Genomic DNA, 21,228 nt, shown 5'->3' on the forward strand with positions numbered 1-21,228 from the left:
GCGATGGATGATAAGATAAAAAAACCCCTTTAATGTATTAAATGTTGCCTGGTAACAAGCCTTTTAAATAACAAACACACAAACATGGCTGCAGCTTCAGGCCAGAGCAGTGACGATAAGTGCTGCAGACAGTCTGCATGTGGTGGAGCTGTAGCGCTGTTCCCATAGCGCGACTCCAGTTACAAAGGTGGTGACAAGACACTGGTTCCATTCTAAATATTGTGACCCCACCCTCCTTTGACCACCTCCACCCCCCATGTCTCAATGTGATTGTTAGCCTGAAGCCCCAGAAAGGGCAAACTACCCCCTCCCCTTCATTAGGCAAATGGAATTGACTCAATTCAATTAAGGAGCAAAAATGTTCCTCCCATGAGAGAAGCCGGTGTTTGTATACATTTCTGCCTTTTGCACATCAGCTGTGACTCCTGCGTGCGTCCCCATGCATGCTGGCACATATATTACACATGAAACTTGCAAAGCGAGGTCTTTTGCATATAAGAACAGAACAAACGAGTGCGTGTCACAGGTTGTGTTCCTGCCGCGGACCACTTGAGGCCCCAGTGGTGACACTGTAGAGGCCTCTGGTAGCACCAGGGTCCCACATCTCCACCTGTGCCCTTGTGCACCGCCCGAGCCGAGGTGAATGCCAAGGAGTCTCTGAGCCACTCCATCAAACAGCCTCACCCCCCCACCCCAGGGGAACACCAGCCAATGAATTACAGATTAGATCATTGTTACAGGATCATAACAGTGATCTAATTGCCAATTTCTCTTTTTAATTGAATTTGGTGGAGTGAAGAGGACAGAGATAGGATTCATGGGACGTTCTGTTGAGGCGATTGGAGTCGGTCCGCTGTTGACTGGGCACAATGGCTAATGAGAGAAAAAATACCGGTGCTTGAGTTTCAGCTGCAAACTGGGCGTCAACTGCAGAAACGTCAAGCCTAATATCCTTGACAGTGTCTCTTGTTCAGACTGAATCTGGTTTTTGGGTGTTAAGGGTGTTGGCTCACTAAAATTAGTCAAATTGCCCTGACAGCATCATGAATCACAGTTAAATCAGTGTAACTGGGTTGCCGCCTGTTGCTTGTTAATAATCCTGAATTTTCTTTTGTCTGTCTACTCTTCTCCAATTTCCTGTGGAATTTAATGATGTTTAGTTTTCCGAGTTTGTCTTTTCTAGTGCAAATGGCTTTGGTTTGAACCTTGAGGCAGCTGCTCTCCGACCTGTGATCAGCTAATTGCAGTTTATCAGTCTGTCTCTGTGCCCCCGGCCCCTCCACCGCCCCACCTCCCAAACCCCTCCATCCAGTTCAACCATAAATGAGCCCCACAGTGTTGTCTGATTATAGCTTGGTTAAATTAGATGAGATAAGTTAGCCCACATCTCTTCCACAGCCTTGCTTGAGAGCTGACAAGCCCAATACATCTGCCGCGGCTATGGTAATTGAGATGGGGGGGGGGGGGAGGGGGGGGGGGGGGGAGGAGGAGGAGGGGGGGGGGGAGGAGGGGTCGGTGGTTGGATGTGGAGGAGTGATTTGTGTGTGTACGTGAATGTGTGTGTGTGTGTGTGTGTGTGTGTGTGTGTGCGGAGCTGTGTGAATGGGAGGGGGAGCCTCCCTCTGTCTCTTGTTCCTCAGTACCTGTCATTGATGAGGAGCCAAGGAGAAGCTTCAGCTTGAAGCTGTCATCGGCCCTCTGAATCTGTCTGCCTCACTCTATCAACCCTCCCTCCTCCTCCTCTCTCTCTCTCCCTGTGTGTGTGATGTGGATGCAGAGTGTGTGAGTCGTGAGCTAGCCAGCAAGCGTGTGTGCCGTAGGAATCTGCGCAACCCACTCTTGAGGTGTTTAAATCTGAGACGCCGGCAGACCGACTGGGGTGCAGGCAGCCCGCCGCCTTGACACCGCTGAGACCGACGCTCCCTCTCCCGGACTGACAGTCCAATCGCAAGCCTCCGCTCGCCCTCCCTCCATCCACAGCGTGCTCCCTTTCTCTCTCTCCCTCACTTGCTCGCTCGCTCGCACTCCCTCCTCCTTCTCTTCTTTCTCTCTTTCTCTCTCTCTAGTTTTCATTCCTTTGCACTCAATCTGTGCATCCCCTCCTCCTCCTCTTCCTCCTCCTCCTCCTCCTCCTCACACCTTTTGGTCAGAAGAGGAAGAGGAAGCCCAGCCCAGGGAGAGACGCTGAGAGGATGAAACTCTGACACGCCGACAGACCACAGGGAAACAAGAGCACAACTGTGAGTACAGCAGTCCTTTCACCTCTCACTCAGGCTTAACGCTGTCACACACACTTTGTCTCTTGCACACAAACACACACACGTGTCCGGCACATTTACTTCAAACACACACAGTGACTTCACTCTACACACACTGATCTAAAACCATGCTCACCGTCCAGCCGTTGCTCAAATGTCTTTGTGTTTTTTTTCCAGGCAGGCACAATAACAATCAGAGAAGTGTAGAATTGTGTATTCTTTAACATATGCCGTGTGTTTTCTTTGCATCTGGCTTTGTCCCGTATTTGACACGCAGACCAAAACACTCCAGCAAAAGTGTGATTCATACTTTGCAATACGTTTGTGACATTTTTGATCGCATTAATTCAATCACTTTTAAGCTGTTTGCCAAAAGTCAGCAGTGCATGTTTTTTTTATTATTTTTCTTTGTTTGTCTCAGATGAAAAACCTCCAGTAATATGCAAGGTCAAGTGATTAATGTTTCACACACTCCGCCTCATGTTGTGAGCTTCTTTTGTCTGTGCAGCTCTGCTTTTTTATTTTTTATTGGCAATAAAGGCATGCGAGATCGCCACATGAGGGAAGCGTCCCTGTTCTTATCTCCCATCTTAAACGTATAAGCTGCTATAAGCCAATAGATGCCTGAGGGGTGAAAAAAGGGGCGTACTTTCTTCTCAGTGGCACAAGAATCCCGAGCAATCCCCACTGCTTATTGTTTAGCGCTCAGCCAGGGGAGGTCCGCATGCCGGGCTGATCTGCACCGTTTGCGCTACACTATTTTTGATTATGTTCCTGGTTCATCTCTGGCCGAGGCGATTTCCTATTTCCTTCTCCCATTTCGAGAGCGGGGAGTATAATATGATAGCAGCTCACATGCGGGGAAGTGCAGACAGTGGATCTGTACAGAGGACACAGATTGCATTTCCCCTGGAGAATGCTCTCGCTGTATTAAAGGCACTAGAGGGCTGCTCGGCACTTGTCATCAGCTTCGCTACTAACGCTGGCGAGGCGAGAAAGTAGACGTGGTGTTTACAGCCGCTCTCTCATTTAAAGAGCTCCCATTGGCCCTAATGCCACAGCTGTATCGCACTGGCCCATTGCAATCCAGTTATATTACATTTATGAAGCCCAGGATATTGTGTGACGCCTCACTTGCTTTGACAATCTGATGAGCAGATGTGTAAAATGAAAAGATATATATGTTAAACATCCCTCAATATATTAGATTTGTTGTTGGACTCTAAACTCCTGGAGTGAGAACTACAGTATTTGCATTTTTATGATGTGATTTAACATGGATCACAAGCACCACGGCTCCCATTTCATTTAAAATTGAATTTGTATTACACCTTATTTTTAGTTGTTCGTAGTTCTACTTACTGTCATTTTTTATTTCTGTGTTGTTCATTTATAATTCTAATGATTTTCTGGCATGTTTAGCTGCTCGTGATATTGTTTGTTTTCCAAGTTGCTGGTTCTAAATGAGGGATTGATTTTGACTGTTCGAAATGTGCAGCGATACATCAGCGGCTCTGGAGACCCAACGAGCCTCTGGTTGCCGATGTGTCAGCAAAAGTGAATGAGAAGCCTGAGACTGACATCCTCCACTGTCTGGCCTTGGCGAATTTACTGAACCCTTGTGGTTTAACACACACAGACACACAATGTTAAATCAAGGTAAACAAGACAATTATGTTTCCTTTCCTCCTCTGCTGTTGCCCCCTGCCCCCCATGCAAGGCTTACAGGGAGACAGGTGATTAGTTCAGAATTTAACGGCAAACTGATTTAGTGTCCTACAGAAGAAACTCCAGCTTCACTGACCTCCTATAACCACCGTCAAGGCTGTGACATTTGTGGAGAAGCGAAGATTACAAAAGCTACATCACAAAAAAGTAATTTAAACTCTCTCAATTAATGCAACTTTCATTTTGGACTTGCCTGTGGCTTTCATATGAAATTTATGCAATTTAAATGCAGAAAGCCTGTCTGCTTCTGACTTGGTCACTGACCAATTTAAATGTATCTTTTCCACCTTGTATATTTCATTGTCGAGAAATATATTGAAAGGAAGTTAATAGTCTTTTATGCTAAGAAACATATTTAATTACGCATATCTTTCAGTGCAACGGATTTACCCTAGAGGTGCTATTAATGCAAGTCTGTGATCTTTGCAGTTATTAAACTGCTGGTGAAGGTAAGATAAGTTACTGTCATCTCATATTTATTACTATCTGCTTGTGTATCTGCACTTATTGATTAGATAGTTGGTAACCAGTCCTGATCATCAATACAGATCCTTACAAAGTGAGGGCCAGATAGTCTTTCCATTCTCCCTGAAGGCTCAATTACACAGCATACACGAGGAAATGTGGGGGGAAAAAGATCAGCTTCTGACAAGGTCAAATTATATATGTCAGCTTCCAATCATGTTGTTTAGGTATTCATCCGTGTCAGAACGTATAAAGAAAGGCACATTTGGAGAGTCAATAAATGTTGTATGCTCGAGCTGCCTAAATATTTTAATCAGATAGTTCCCTGATTAAATTATGTCTACTGGAGGAGAGGGTTTGAGCTCCTCCTCTGTGTTTTCACTGAATTTCCACCTCACATTGGGATATTGGCTGCCAGTAATTACACATCCAGAATAATGAGCAACGGAATTTACTAATTTGCCGACTTGTAACCATTTTAACTGTCCTGATTACAATTGTGAACCCGTCATATGTTTACCAGTGTTGACACAAATGCAGTGCTACTTGTGTTGCCAAGTATGAAAGTTGATGCTGTAATTGGTGCTTTGTGGGGCTGCTTGCTTTTGCTGGCCTTCTTAGACAATAGAATACACAGCCTATTCAAAAACTCCTGAATGCCACAATTCAGTGATGAAGGACATGTGTAGCAAATATTGAAGACGCTTTTTTTTCTGTTGATGGAAAGCCAAAAAGCAGAATTGATTTGATGAGTGAGCTTGGGAAGGATAGCCTCTCCTTAAAAAAACACACAAAAAAAAAACATTTGTGAGAAAATTGCAGGGCAAAGTGCTGCTGACAAAATATACCAGGATTACCATATGACTCTCATTGCAAGGTTTGGGAAGAACTACGTGTAATAAACACATTAGATTTGTCTCACGGAACTGCTTTTAAGCTGGCAACACGATGTGAGAGCCAGTTCATAAAGCATTTTCTCATTTTCCTGCAGTTGCAGTCTATCGATGGAGACTGTTGTGGATTTATTTGTCTGGATTTTGAGATATCTGTCTCTGAGATTGCTGCCTCCAGCCCAGTACAGTGGAGGTAAATGGAATTTTGTTTGTGGTGCTCAAAGCATTGAAAACTCAACAATGCGTCTTAAAAGATTTCCTGTTTTTGCTCTTTCTCCTGATGCGATAGTCTCCATGTAAAAGATGCGGATAATTGTTATTTTCAGTATTTGTGACCAGTGAGTTTGTGCACTGATGTAGTTTTTCAGAGTCAATCATTATTCAAGGAGACTGTTAACCAATTTGCCAAAATGAAACAAACAAATGAAAACTTTACAAAGGAAAATCTTGGTGCCACAGTTTAAAAAACACGCATTCCAACACAAAATTTTGTTGACATGCCTTTGTTTATCTAGATTTTACACAGTTATTTAGAAAAGATGCATTTTGAAAACATTTATTGTTCAGTGTTGCATCCATTCCTCATAACAGTGTTTTGGGAAAGTTATTGCTGGAGAGTGGCAGCTGTGTCAGAGCCAAAGTTGTGCACTTTTAGATGATGTTTTTGATGAAGAATCTATTAAAGAAAAAGCTTAACATCAGATCTTTTAATGAGCCAGACTGGCGATCAATCAACTCCTCGTGTTGATTGTTTTCACGATTAGTTGATTAATCATTTGGTCTTTCAGATCCCATGGCAATGTCTTACTGACTGAAAGATACTGAGCTGCTATCTTCGGAGATAGCAGAAGGTGGGACAACCAGAAAACATTTACATTTTACATTTCTAGACGTGATGAATGTTTGCCACATTTGCTCAAAGATTTACCTAGACTATAGCTATCTATCTATACTATCCAAATAGTTTGCTCATTGACTCTCTCTGAATTGACTGAGTTAGTGAACTGCATTAATGAAAACTGTCACCAGTGATGTCTGTTGATTATCCTGTCTCACACTGACATTTTTCTGTCTGAAGACGCATTGCTCTCGAGTTTTTTAAATGTCATTTTTAAATGCTGCACCACACATGGAATTTCATTCACCTCCATAGTTTTGGAGTTGGAGGCAGTGACCGCAGAGACAGATATCTGAAAACCACGGCAAACAAACCAAAACAGTTTTGAGGTTTAGGGGCAAGAAGAAAAATGTGTTTTTATAAATTACCTTGTTAAAGTCCTGTAGCTAAATTGTGCCACGAACAGTGTTTATTTAGTCCAATTTATTAGAAAGTTTATAGCAGCCCTGCATGGGTTTTTCCCGCTCAGTCACCATTTAATCAGTCTGTACCCCCAGCATTAACCTTCAATACCTCTCCGTGTCATTCTCTCCAGGGTCACGCAAAGTATCATCAAATATTTATGATATTAATAACTGCCTTTAGGAAGGAAAAAAGAACATAAATAAATCTGCTCTGCAAAGCATACGATTAAGAAGTCCATTCCGTGTAATAAACGGGTGAAGGGGAAATGAAAGGGCGGTCGTGGAGCAAAAGGGGGCGAGACGTTACAGAATCAGTGAAACTGGGATGAAATGAAATGGAAGCAGCAAGCAGCTTTTGTTATACAGTGGGGTATTTCTTCTGTAAATTTGTGCATTATCTGGTGTGCAATTGTTCTTCTGAGAGCTAATGCGAGCTGGAGAGAAATCGTTGTTGTGGATGGCTTGAGCATCCACAGTCCCCAGAGGGCCTCCTACATCGACAGACTCCAAATAGACAAACATGCAGACACCCACACACATGCGCACACATATGTACACAGAGCTGTTTAGCATGGAAGCCGATTGAGGCAAGGCCCAACATTAATTATCTGTTTTTCAGCCGAGGTCTGGTGACAGTGATTAGAGTGAGGGGTTTTTTGGAGAGTGGTGCACATGCGGTCTAATGAGGAAAACTGGCCTCTCTATAGAGCTCTCCAGGCACACTTGATCTGCTCTGTGGCTCAGCAAGTGTATGTGTGTGTGCACAAGTGTGTGGGTGTGACTGTTGCTCCTCCAGGCTCGCTGCTGGGAGAGAGACACTCCGAATCTGAGGTTTAGAAGCTGATGTAAGAGTTGAGACACTCCCAAAGCAAAAAGGTCTTTTACATAATTGCTGTTTAATTGTGTCTTATTGTGATGATTAATGTCTGGTTTTGCTGGTCAAGGCCCTTTTGGCTTTGGTGCTCGCTAAAGCTGGTGCTGCTTAAAAAATAATGTGATTCTGCAAGCAGACCACATGACAGCATGGACCAGTCTGTATCCCATGGAGTCTGTTTGGGAAAAAGAAGCAAGCTGCTTTCCTTGCAAGAGAATTATAAATGGCTGTGTCCAAACTTTGGCAGCACTGAGCCAAAAATACTCACAGCACAGTAGTGTGGAACAGCAGTGAATCTTGTGTTGATCTCAAAACAAAGGGCTGATTTTCTACAGGCTGCGAGAGAAATGACTTGAATGAGGTTAGAGATTTAAAATTCATAGTCAAATGCTCACAAGGTTCAGGATACTTTGACCTAAATATGCTCCAGTACGCTGCAGGGTTTCATATGTAAAACATTGTTTCATCTGAACACAACAGAGTTCAAACTGAAGCAAATGCGCAGACATTTTCAGCAGCAGGAGCAGCAGATTGCATGGCTTGAAATGGTAGTTTTCTTTTACCAAAAGCACTGGTCCGGCACATCAGCTCTCCAGTATCGTCGACTAAATCACATTTGTGAAAATGCCAATGTTGGTGTGCACCTGACTGATAGATTTCTGCCTGCACCAGGTTGGCTTTAGGCGAAGGCCTACACGTCATTTTCCACACCATTTTGTCCCAAAGTCGATTACTTTGCCTGTGCAGCTATGGCCGCCTCTGAATTGAACCACACATTTAGTTCACAAGCTGCCAATAAAAGTCAGAGAGCCCAGCTTCCATCAGCGTAATGATATTTCTGCCTCAGTATTAGTTCAGCACTGTTCTCCACAGCAGTTTCTGCTCAATTAAAGATGGGCCATATTTAAATATGTAGAAAATCAGAACGCTGGCCTGGCCCGTGTGCATTCAGATATGCTGTCAAACGGTTAAATGATGAAGTTTGAAATGGACTTTATAAGCAGCCAAACGCTCCACACCTTTTGAGTTTGAATAAGGGGAGCTGTTCATTTGTAGCTGTGAAATTTTCCTTTAACGTTATTGATGTAGATTAACTTTTGAAAAGGTAAGTAAGTGAAATGTGAAATAATTCATCAAGAGTCAGCCATGTAAGAAATGTGATTTTCGCTGGCAGAAAGACCTCGTAGACCATTACCCCAAACAGAGGAAGTAGATTAAGGGTGGGGCTCTCTCTCCCCCTGTCTCCTTCTCACTCACTCTCGCTCAATCTCCAGGTCCAAAAGTATGAATAGCACATTTCCAACCAAACTGCCAGGCAGAGCAGAGGAAATAAATTTCAGCTAGTGTCAGCCCTGTGCGATCGTGGTTTGGAACTTCCGTTGTCTTCCCCTCCCCGACCACTTCGGCTTTATTTAGCGGGAGCTGTCATTTCCCATAAATCCCTAGGAGGAGGCGTCCGTCAGAGCTGCCAGCTCCCCTGTGTGGAGCACCTGTAACAGGGGAGCGAAGTGACAGTTGTGCTGGGACGGTCCCATCAAACGTACACACAGACGCACACAGACACACACAGAGGACTGCTTGCTCTGAGACCTTTGCAAGTTTCTAAACACAGTAACAGCTTCAACAGTTACTGAAAAGTCAGTCTGTCGTTGGAAATGGAATAGATTTTTGAGCTACAAGTTAATTTAAATACAGTTAAGCACCCTTTAGATAACATTGTCCTGGTAAATAAACATTAGTTCCTTTCTTTGGTGCCTCAATCACCGCATTTACGTCTGTGCCTGACAGTCTTGACACTTTAATAAATGACCATATTAAAAAATTTACAGTGCACACAAGGTCATAGTATCTGTCAGTTGTCATTTGCCACAGGCTAATTGTTTTATTATTATATTTATAAATGTCGCATAAAAATGCTCGTGAGGTAGAAAAAGAGAAGTCTTTTTTTCCCCCCTTTTTTTATCTGATTCAGCTGTCAGCACACATGCTCCATCATCTGCGCTCCAGGAAATTAGAAAGGAGAAACGTTTGACAGCACAATTTCACAAAACACCGCCACGCCATCATTTCATTTTCTCTGAACCATTTTTTTTTTCATTTATTTATTTCATTATTGTCTTTTGAAAAACAAACAGAGCGATAACAGTGGTTCCTTTTCGGGTAATTTATCCTTGTTGCTATGTTACGCTTTACTCTCACCTTCCAAAGATTTAACTCCAGCTGATTAGCCAGTACACAGGTGGGATGTCACCCAATTAAAGGACAGGGTCAGATTACGGAGGAGTCCACTACCATGAATAAAAGGTGACTTGGTTTAACAGCCGATGGCCATTTTGATGATTAGGATCTTGATCTAGATGTTGGTTGGCTGGTTCGACTGCCCTTGGCATGCTTGCCCAAGCTGCTCCGGTGAGTCTTTACCAAGACGGCAAGAAGTCATCACTCGCCGTTCAGCCGCGGTACTTATACATCACCAATGTCAGTAGCTGACGGCTGCTTATCTCTCAGCTATCGATTGGAGGACTGTGCAGGGGGGACCAAAGCACTGCGGCCAATCAATGGGGGCATTTCATTCTCCTTGAACGTCTGCTTTTTGATCCTTGCTACTGATTGGTTGGGCTCATTCTGGTACTGTGGTGATTTTTTTTTTCAGTTCAGTGTTATGAAAAGGAGTGGGAGGAGAGTGATGAACGCTTTGGTGTTGGCAGCCTGCTGAGCTTCTCGCGGATGTGCATGGCATATGTGCGAGAATCCTGTTGTGTTCCCCCTTCACTGCCAAGAACCCACAGATCTCGCTTAGAGGTTTGATTCAAATTTGCACTCTAATTTCGGTACACATAATTCCATCATAGACATACGGATACCAAAAAGCTTTTCCACTCGAGAAGTTTCCCTGGATTACCTCCCGTGTCTCAGCCGCTCAAGTACACGTGTAATCTGTGGAAAAAAAAATCAAGAAATCTTTGTATTCCATGTGGTTGTTGAGATTTCATAGAATTACTGAGCTTTGCTTTGTACGTCTAACATTTGTAGTTGTTGAACCCAGTTGTCCACATTATTTGACTGTTTCGACAAATTGACATTTGCACTTTCTTTAAAATGGATGGTGGTTCACATCTTGAGCTATGGTAGCAACAAGCAGGTCATGAGATACATCTGAGGGATCAAAATGAGAGCTTATAGATATCTGAAAACCTGTAATGACGGTTTAAGTGAAGACAGTGTTTAGCTATAAGGAGATACAAGTCAGCATGTTTTTGGACCACTGGTGTTCTCATCGTCGTCTGTCCTCTAGAGGAAACTTTAGCCTACTTAAGCCACATTTTCCTTAATCAAATCGAGAAAGCAAGCCTGTCAGAGCTAGTGAAACAGATTTAAAAGACTGAATTAATATCTAGATTGTTTTGGTGTCGAAATTGTTGGATTGAGTGTTGACCACACTATTTTAATTAGAGCTATGTGGAAGTTTTCAAAGATGAATAGTCCTAACCTTAGCAAATGTTTTGTAAGCTTGTGTAGCAGATGAATCCTCTGCGGTCAATTGGCCAGCTTGAAATGGGGCATATCATACATATTTCCTGGTCAGATTTTTACTCTGGGCTTCTTCTGGTATATATTTGCATGATTTATAGTTCAAATCACTCCTGATCCCTTGATGTGGCCCATCAGTTCAGTCACCTCCTGTCTCTTTAGGGCTTCCATCCAAATGATTCCACTCTGTTTTGATCGTCCAGTTTCTGGAAGCTGCCCCCCAGCACCCAAGACTACAAAAAAAGAAGAAGAAAGAAAGAAAAGACACTAGTGGTTAGATTTAACTTCTTTAGCTCATTCTCAAAACTTCAGATTCTAAAATCGATCTATACATGTTTGTACCCAAATCAAAATATGTGAATGAGGAGTTTCTACAAGACACTGAACAACCTTGGTAAGACTACAGAGCAGACATCTGTTTATGAGTGAGTGTTCTGATATCAATTGGAAGAGGTACCAGAGGAAACACAATGCAACCATTGTGCTGACTGAAGCCTGAGCTTTTGACATGTAGTGATAAGTTTTCCATAGGTTTGTCTTCAGTTTTGTAACTGAACCATGCATGACCTAAACAGAAAATTATAAAATATATGTTCACTTAACTAAAGATAGGAGGATGAAGTATTAGATTCTGGATCTGAATTTGGTTTGACTTCTGTTGTTTTTGACAGTTTCCTGAGCGGTATTTCTAATCATCATCTTCACTGAGAATATGATTTGCATTCTTAGAATTTGTTAATTAATTCTGTGACACTTACTGGACAGTAAATCTCAGCTGAAGGACACTCATATTAGTCAACCTCTCTGTTTATACAAATAACACAGCAGGCAAGGATCTTTCAAGGTTCTATATGTATGATTTCTTTTTAGTAGAATTTAATAATACAATAATAGCAAACAACTATTAGTAAGTAAAGATATAGCAGAGTAATTGTATCCTTGGCAGAGAATGAAGTCACACTTTCTCTCTGTCTGTATTTTAATCCCAACTTCTCTATTCTGTGTTTCGATTGCTGCTAAAGCCAGTAATGTTAGTGTACATTAGTGCATGTGTATCCGTCCCTTTGAAATTGTTAGCCCTCTCACACACAACAGCTGCTAACATAGACAACACTTTCAGCAGCACCTGCAACTCATTATGCATGTTAAACTACCCCCCTTTATTTGTCAAGCCCAATGTGTTTGTTTTCCTCTGGAAAATTTTCTGTGACAGGATGTGTTGAATCAGAGAGGGACACTGGGGCAGTTTAGGTGTCTATGTCATCATTTTGAAATGTCTTGTTTTCTACCTGTCTAGACTAAAATGCAAACCTGGAGTTTTCAGACTTACACTAGCTCAGCAGCATTGACAGTTGTTACTTTCTGGGTCCTTAAATGCTGAAATAGTATGCACAGAAGGTGTAAACATAGCTAAAGTTATGTGTTTTAAAAATGAAAATATATCTGTCCCTCATAGCTGTGGCATGAGAGGCTAGTCTGCTGTTTTGCTGGTCTCCTCTGTTTCTCCTTCTTTCCACTGTGTCTGTTTCAATCCACTCCATATGTGTCTGTTTTCTCTGTTGTGTCTCTGCTATGCCACAGACTCCTGGTGAAACAGACACACATGGAGTGGACTGGAGCATATGGAGTAGAGCAAAAGAGAGACAGGTTAAGAGAAGATAGCAATATTTTAAATGACAGCAAGTTGTTACAATTGTTAAATTTATTTTACAGTGCTATTGTAGGCTTTTGGTTATGGTGGATAGTGTGTAGTTGACTGTTGTTTACACAATTTTTCTTCTTGGAAATGAAAGTGAGGAGAATGGGGAGGTGTTGTTGATATGCCCATTTGTTTTGGTCAGAGATGTTGGTGCTCTAGCAACATCCTTTGGTTTTGAAAATAAAATCTAACAACTTAATGTGTGTGAAGTTATTGTGCTCGCTTGCAGTGCTAAGTATCCTGTTTAAGTATTTTCTCTGGTAAACAGATTCTTTGTTTTCATCTTTTTGTCACTGCCAAACACAAAACACAAATTTAGCCCATGTAACTGCATCTTCTCCTTGCGTGATGAATTAAAAATGAATCAAAGGTAGTTTTAAAGTCAGAGCTATCAGTACCAGATGGAGTAACCAATGAGCCACTGGTTAATGATAAAGGAATTGTAAAGTCTAAAGAACACTCCTGATTTCCTTGGAGATGTCTTCAAATAATTGTTCTTTGTAACTGTCAGTTGAAGCCAGTTGATTTGCCATCTCTCATTTTTTATATTCACAAAGAACTTCATGTCAGAGTGTATAGATGGCTCATATTGAATTCATGAGACAGTTATACAGGAAAACAGCACCTTTCTGTGATTCACTTTCAGATGGAAAATGAACAAAGACAGTTATGGCACTCTATTTGTGGTTCTTCTGGATCTGGAGAGATCATGGTTTGCATAATATCTTTCTTATAGGTCTCCTTAACCTTTGCGGAAGGCTTATTGACTCTCGCTAACCTTGCAGGTGGTGCTGGAGGACAGGAGATGATGAGCGTGCTCAGTGTATGGAAAAAGGCCCATGTGGAGGTTTTTCCGCCCCCACCCTGCCCTTGCCACGCGACACCGCTACCAACGCTTTGTGTGACCTTTGCCTTCTGATCCCTGTTACCATGGTGAAGCACACAATGTTGTGAATTCAGGCACAACAGACATATGTATGATAAAGTAGCACAGTGCCACTTTAATGTACTTCCAACAGGTACTGCATTAGTAAGAGTGCTGGTTAAGATGGAGGTTAAACAAGAAAAGTGAGATTGAAAATGCAAATCAGTCTCTGCAGTTTTCAGTATGTGTGCATTGAAGGCTCGTTGGTCAGGTTTTCACGGTCCCTCATGACATATCTGAACCTTCACTGGCTGCCCATGCTTGAGAAACTCTAAGTATTATCCTTTGCTGACTTCGACTAGCTGTATGATTGCATAGTAGACAAAACCACTCAATTCCTACAAGATTTCTGTAACGTAGTAGTGCTGTAGCATGATGCATACAGAATACTGCTATTTGGAACAGTGTTGTCATCTTCTGCTGGTTTTAAGATCATGGTCTGTTTGAAACCTTCTTAAATGAGAAAACAGTCAACACAACACACAACAAACAGCGCACAATCTCCACGTGAGGCAGTAAAAGGATCCATTCTTCACTCCCATGCTCTTCCTTTTCCATGACATTCTTTTAAACCACTAATTGTCTACAGATAGCGGCTCTCTATTAGCAAAGTTGTACCAGTAACCGTTTTGTGAGGGCCTGTCTTCATTTGTAATAACATAAACTAAAGTAAAATTATAATTCTGCAGATTTTGAAATGGTTAGCCATTAAAGAAGTGTTTGGCCAAGCTTCTCTGTATGTGGCCAGCATTCAATGGCTATGAAGTTTCTTGAATTTGAATATTGAGATTTTAAATTCAGCTTGGTATACACAAGGACTTTTTGGAATTTCAGGGCTTCAAAAATACATTCTCACTTTTTAATACAAAACATCAAGTATTTAACTGTATTTTATTAGTACCAGGAAATGTGTAGAAAATGTGAAGTAAGAGTAATTTTCTGTCAGGGTCCTCTCTGGTTGAGGTAGAATTTAGCATCAGGCTGCAACCAGGTACATTGGTAATGCATCGAACAAAACCTTCTGTATTACTGTTCCAGGTGCACAGTTATTTTCCTCTTTTTCAGTGTCGAATCCAGAGAATGGATTCTTGCTGTTGGTGGTGTTGGAGGAGGCTGGAGGGGGAGTCAAAACAAGACTGAGCTGTCGAAACACTGAGAGCCATCCTTCATGTCTGACTGTAGTGGTTAAAGGGCAGCCAGGCTCTTAAAGAAACCATTAGCATTTAGATTTGAGACTCTCCCCCCACAGAGTAGCAGGGAGTGGCTGCGTCACACCTCAGACTTTTATGCTTTGAGTGCGCCCAAGTGGCAGCTCCGTAGCCCTGATCAATCTCTCAATATGCCTAAATTGCTTTGGATGACCTCTTCGTGAAGAGACAGGATTGGCCATACTGATGCTCCTCCAATCAATAGCAGATGCTATCATGGCTCATCAACAATGAAGTGTTTTTAATGGAGGTCAGGGCATGGAAGATCTAATTCATTTTAATTTGTAAATTGTGGCATGACAAAATTCTAATCAGGGCGCTTTGCTATCAGATATGCAGACTTCTGAGTCTCTCACTCTGTCTCTCGCTCTCATTCCTTCTTCTCAGCTTAATTTACATTCATGTCTGTCTGTGTATCCACACAGGAACGGGAAGCATGAATGTATACATGGCATATATTAAATATCAGTCAGCATTGAGTATCACTCAGTTTTCAATGTTGAACATATCCTTTTTAAAGAACATCATCTTTAGCCAAGACAACTTTTACTCAGAAACACACCCATGCACGTGTTCCACCTCATTAGAAGAAGATTGAAAAGATGACAGAGATGACATGTGCAATTTATTACCTTAATTAATTCACTGTCTTCTGTCAGAGACAGGCAGGGCAGCTCTGTCATCTAAAAACCATTTTTCCATGGAGTTGTTGTTGTAGGAAGCCGGCACTGTGTCGTTTGCTCAGATTAGTGTAAGAGGTGAGCCTTTTCCATCTCCCCTTCCATTTCAGCTAAATTTGTCTCAGCCACAGTAATATGCACCACGGGATCTTTCTCCCGTGAGCGGAAATGCAATTGGAATGGGATGCGGCCGTTGGTTGTGATTGTGTGCAGATGAACCTGTCTGCCCTTGCACCCGGTGCATGAGTGAGGCCATGCAATGCCCATTGCCTGCGAGGCCTTTCTGTGCAGAAGAGAAGAGGGCAGGTCCGGGGGGCACTGTCTCCACACAAGGTAGCACACTTGCTGAGCTGTGACGAATGCAATCAGTACAGAAGATTGCCGTGCCATTTCAAATGGATTAGGCTTCCTCTCAACATAGATAGATGGAGGAAAATTGGCAAAAACCTGTCATTGTTGGCATAAACAAGAAAAAGGTTGCTGTCGTTACAGAAATATTCAAGTCAAGGATGGTGCAAGTGGAAAAGAAAAGCTGTTTTGTGCACTATCAAATGGCCTCGACAAAGCCCAAATGCGAGGAATGCCCATTCATTTAGGAAGGATTGGGCTGAAGCGTTCTGTTCAAGGTCTGTTGTTCTCCACCCCCACTGGTTGTAACATAGAAATCTGTGAGTGAATTATGTAGAATAATTATTGATGAAAGGCAAGGGCATTATGCTGTACTGAAAAGAGAAGCTTCAGAAGGAAGCAGCACCAACCCCCGTCTTCACTCTCGAGTGTCCCCATTGATTTATCAGGACTCTATTTTTAGTTGCACATGGAACAGTAATGGATTCATGGGAATTAACAATGATTCTTGCGAAGCTAATATCAGAGATTTCAGAGCCTCGATTAATGCTGGAGGAATTCAACACGTCAGCTCCCCAATTAATCATAATATTTCTCACACTGCATAAACACAGATGCTTCTACCTTATTGGAAAGTCTTGTTAAAGGAGCAGGTGTGTTTGTTTCTTTCACATTGCAAACTATAAGAACATCTAATGGGCTGCAATTTGTAGCATGAACTTTTCCCCTCCCTTCATGGTCCAGCTGATGCAATAAATGATGGTGGATTCCTGTTTTTAAAACAAAAATTAGATCAATTGCCTTTTTAATCCTGGCAGTATCTAGCAACAGCAACTATGAGTCTTTTATCTCAGTAAAATGAATTTGATGAGAATTTAGTGTGTCGTGAAAGCACACTTCTGAATCTTAGACAAAGAGGTTGTTTATTTGCAGCTTAAGGTGTATTTTGCTAGATTTCATACCTTGGGATTTTGAGCTATGCCTCATTTTTTTGTAGGTACCATAGGGCTGGGCATTAAAATGTTAAAATTTGATTGCGTAAAGAAACCCCAAGCGTGCTTCCATTGTTGTCCTGGTTGCCCTTGCTTTCTTTATTTAGTTGAGAGGTGAGATCATTCTCTTGTTCATCATTATTTTTCGACATGTATGTATATATGTGAATTTCTTATGTTGTCTAATTTTCATTGTTTGGTTGACTTTAAAATGACCACCTGGGTATCTTGATAAATAAGTTGAAGTATTTACATTCAAAGTAATGTGGTTAATTTTAAATTAAGCCTTTTTACTGCTCTTCTTTATTATTAAAGATGATTAGAAATGATTAATAATCAGCAATATTGCCTAAATTAGATGACAATAAGTTTGTTGTGTACAAAGACATGATTGTGAGTAATTTGTTTTGTCAAAAACATTGATAGTGGGTGGAGAACATGCAGAATCTGTATTTTTAGAAAGATAAGACAGATTCGGTGTCTTGAATTTCTGTTGAACTAGCCATGACAGTTATTATATTCCAAGGGCAAATTTAGCAAGACAACTAATTAAAAATATGTTGTTGGTTAACATTTTGTGAGATTGCACTACATGTTTCTGACCTGATCTTTGCTATCACCTAATTGAATCAGTTAAATGCTGAGTCCCTGAAATAGCGTGTGAGGTCCATCATATGAATTAATTGCTTAAAGGAAGACCCTTAAGCCAGCTGAAAATGTGAAAGGGATTTTGAGTGTATAGATCGTTTTAATGAGGGCACACCTTCTTTTCTACCTCTCTGGTAAGCATCGAATAGAAAAACCTTTCCTCAAATGTCCTCAAAACAATCGACAGACTGCAGTGTTATGACTTTTCATTGCTACTGCTTTCTAGACAGAGATAAAATAATCCACACTTGAGCATCAAGCGTGTTTATTTGAGTCTGAGTCTTGAATACAATCAGTGGAAGAAGTAATTTCAGTGTTGTTACCCCAATGGGTGCGTTAAGAGTCAGAAGCAGATTTCAGATTGTTATGAAGAGACGAGAAGAGTGTTCAGACGCTGTAGTCAAGATTTGATGGTGTGTGTTCAGATGTGCAATGTAAAATTGGTTTGAATGTGTGTATTCAGGCTCAGCATTCTGCTTTGCTGTCTCTTATGCTGTTTGTTAGGTGCACTGGGCATGACAGTAGCGGCCATGGCGGTGACTTTTGCTTTTGTAAGGACAGCACAGGTGTCACTTCTCCTCACAGACTTGCATTTAACACCACCTCTCCTGAAACTGTTCTCCACGAGGTGGGAGTCTTCAATGCATAACATGAACCTTACCTTAGAACTCCAAATAGAATCGTGATGTTGTTGTCAATAGGTTCAGAAATACACTAAGAGCTGCTCTAACTAAGTGTTGAATTTATGAAAAGAATATGAAATGGCTCTTATGAGTTTAGTCGTAGATGTTTATTGTAACACCTCCACAGTGTCTGACAGGAAAGATTCAGGTCTCCTCCTGAGTCAGTATGTTTCCTCTGTCTGTCTTGTACCATTAATATTAAATCAGCTCCTTCCATTTGGATTTGAATATAAGTGCCTCTCTGAATTACTGCATAAATGACAAGAATTTGGGCATAATCGTAAAGCCTGAAATTGGTTTCAAGAATGCTTTAGGTGTATATTTCTAGTTGGTGGTGATGAATGCATGTGACCAGTATGATCTGTTTGTGGCACTCAAGATGAAGTTAGAAAAAATTTCCAATGTTGGAGCACAAGGAAGAACTAAGACCTTCTTTATTCATCTTTGTTTCCGACATGTTATAAAAAAATTCAGCAAGCTTTAATTACCTGTTTGTGTGTCACTTTCCCCCTTCTTTGTTTACTCATATTTGAGACAGTACTGAAATGATGTAATATGTCACAGCCAAGGGAGTAACATGACACTTGGTTCCTGTGGCTCACAACGTGGACCAGTATTTATCGGTGCTTCTTCGGGCTGCCACTTAGAGCCAAAATGTCAGTCATGGTTATTCTTGATTATATTATCAATATTGAGATCATGATTTTTTATTACCAATATTCATTGATTATAGGGGCAAAATAATTTTATTGCAAAATGAACAGCATGCCGTGTTGAAAGACCTTTGAAACTACCGATTAAGTCGATGAGCTCATAAAGAAAATATTTACTGAGGTATTGAATCAAGGGTAAAGTAGGGTCCTTTTCTCATAGACTTCTTTACAATACGATTTCTTTTGCAACCAGAAAAGTCCCCCCCTGCTGTTTGTTAAGGAGAATGCAGACTTAAAGCACTTCTGCTTTGGCTTCATTTTTCAGAACACGATGCTACCTTCATCTTTTATATAGACTCTGAGAGGAACACAGGAGGAACAGTCATCATTCAGCACATGCTACACAGCCATTTTGTTTATCTGCATTCATAGAAAGCTGTTATTCTTCAGCATGAGATAAGATTTCCGATCAGAATGACTCTTCTTTCCATTGACTTGAAATATAAATACAGCTTGAGGCTGCACAGCAAAACACTTCATAAAAGTCAGTAGCGTCAGTTACTAATAACTGTAATTCCACTAGCTTGCCAATAATCCATTCCTACATGTTGTTAGAACCTTTACTTAGAAATATATTCATTTAAATGCTGCTGTAATCTGGACACCTATCAAATTTTACCTGCAGTTTGGACAGACTTCATCTTAACTTTAGCATCAGTAACAATTACTGTTTATGTTGTTGTATTTTCCATTCAAACCTGTACTGCTAACAGCTATCTTTAGCACTGAAAATGAAAGTAGAAAAGTTGTACAAATGTAGTAGAAGGCAACAACAAAGCTTACATGTACAGTATGAAAGATGCCTGTGGGTAGAAAGACACAGTCTGTACTAGATTCCACGCTGAGGATGTGAGATGGCAGCAAGTTCACGTTTAGGTTATGTAATTTCTCGCTGCCTTGAACATACCTCAGACTCAACGGTCACACTTGTTAGTCACCGTGTTTCAGTCACTTTATCTGAAGTTTTATGAGCACAACAGGAACCGATGAATCGAACAGTGAAAACTGATGCATGCTGTTATGTCGAGCGTGACCCAGATTTATTTTCGCAGTTAACTGGAGCTGTCCAAAAGCATATTACACAATGCACTTGTCAAAATATGGCACTTTTACTTTTCAGACCTGTTACACAGCCATCAATTCTTCAAACCTATTTTGTGAATTAAAAATTAATGCTTTGGGTCAGCCCTGTTGAAGGCACTGGATTGTGAGAGTAAACCACTTCAAAACTAAGCAGTTTGACATGGCCCTGGCTCCCTGTGTTGCACTGAAATAGTATTAGTTTGAAAAAAACACAGTCTGACACATCAAAAAAAATGAACGTGAAATATAAAAAAAAAACAGAAAACTTTTATCTTGGCAGTTGTCTCTATTAAATGAATGACAGCTTCATGATGGAGACTTTCTATGCAAAAGCCTGAAGTTACAGTGCCTTGTGAAAATATTCGGCCCCCTTGAACTTTTCAACCTTTCGCCACATTTCAGGCTTCAAACATAAAGATATAAAATTTTATTTTTTTGTCAAGAATCAACAACAATTGGGACACAATCGTGAAGTGGAACGAAATTTATTGGATATTTTAGACTTTTTTAACAAATAAAAAACCTGAAAAGTGGGGTGTGCAATATTATTCGGCCCCTTTACTTTCAGTGCAGCAAACTCACTCCACAAGTTCAGTGAGGATCTCTGAATGATCCAATGTTGTCCTAAATGACTGATGATGATAAATAGAATCCACCTGTGTGTAATCAAGTCTCCGTATAAATGCACCTGCTCTGTGATAGTCTCAGGGTTCTGTTTAAAGTGCAGAGAGCATCATGAAGACCAAGGAACACACCAGGCAGGTCCAAGATACTGTTGTGGAGAAGTTTAAAGCCGGATTTGGATACAAAAAGATTTCCTAAGCTTTAAACATCTCAAGGAGCACTGTGCAAGCAATCATATTGAAATGGAAGGAGTATCAGACCACTGCAAATCTACCAAGACCCGGCCGTCCCTCTAAACTTTCACCTCCAACAAGGAGAAGACTGATCAGAGATGCAGCCAGGAGGCCCATGATCACTCTGGATGAACTGCAGAGATCTACAGCTGAGGTGGGAGAGTCTGTCCATAGGACAACAATCAGTCGTACACTGCACAAATCTGGCCTTTATGGAAGAGTGGCAAGAAGAAAGCCATTTCTCAAAGATATCCATAAAAAGTCTCGTTTGAAGTTTGCCACAAGCCACCTGGGAGACACACCAAACATGTGGAAGAAGGTGCTCTGGTCAGATGAAACCA

The 21,228-nt window shown here is 41.3% G+C and overlaps 1 protein-coding gene across 5 annotated transcripts in view; it reads left to right on the forward strand.

The window, feature by feature from the left end:
* The window catches only part of LOC110948477 (RNA binding protein fox-1 homolog 3-like), a 550,111-nt gene that overhangs the window by 137,996 nt on the left and 390,887 nt on the right, over window positions 1-21,228 (forward strand). For all 5 annotated transcript variants that reach the window (XM_051941123.1, XM_051941117.1, XM_051941119.1 and 2 more), the window contains exon 7: window positions 1,778-2,240. The gene's annotated coding sequence lies outside the window, so the exon portion shown is untranslated. The remainder of the gene's footprint in view (window positions 1-1,777; window positions 2,241-21,228) is intronic.

The sequence above is a fragment of the Acanthochromis polyacanthus genome, chromosome 21 (assembly GCF_021347895.1).
Source record: "Acanthochromis polyacanthus isolate Apoly-LR-REF ecotype Palm Island chromosome 21, KAUST_Apoly_ChrSc, whole genome shotgun sequence".
NCBI classification, from domain to species: Eukaryota; Metazoa; Chordata; class Actinopteri; family Pomacentridae; genus Acanthochromis; species Acanthochromis polyacanthus.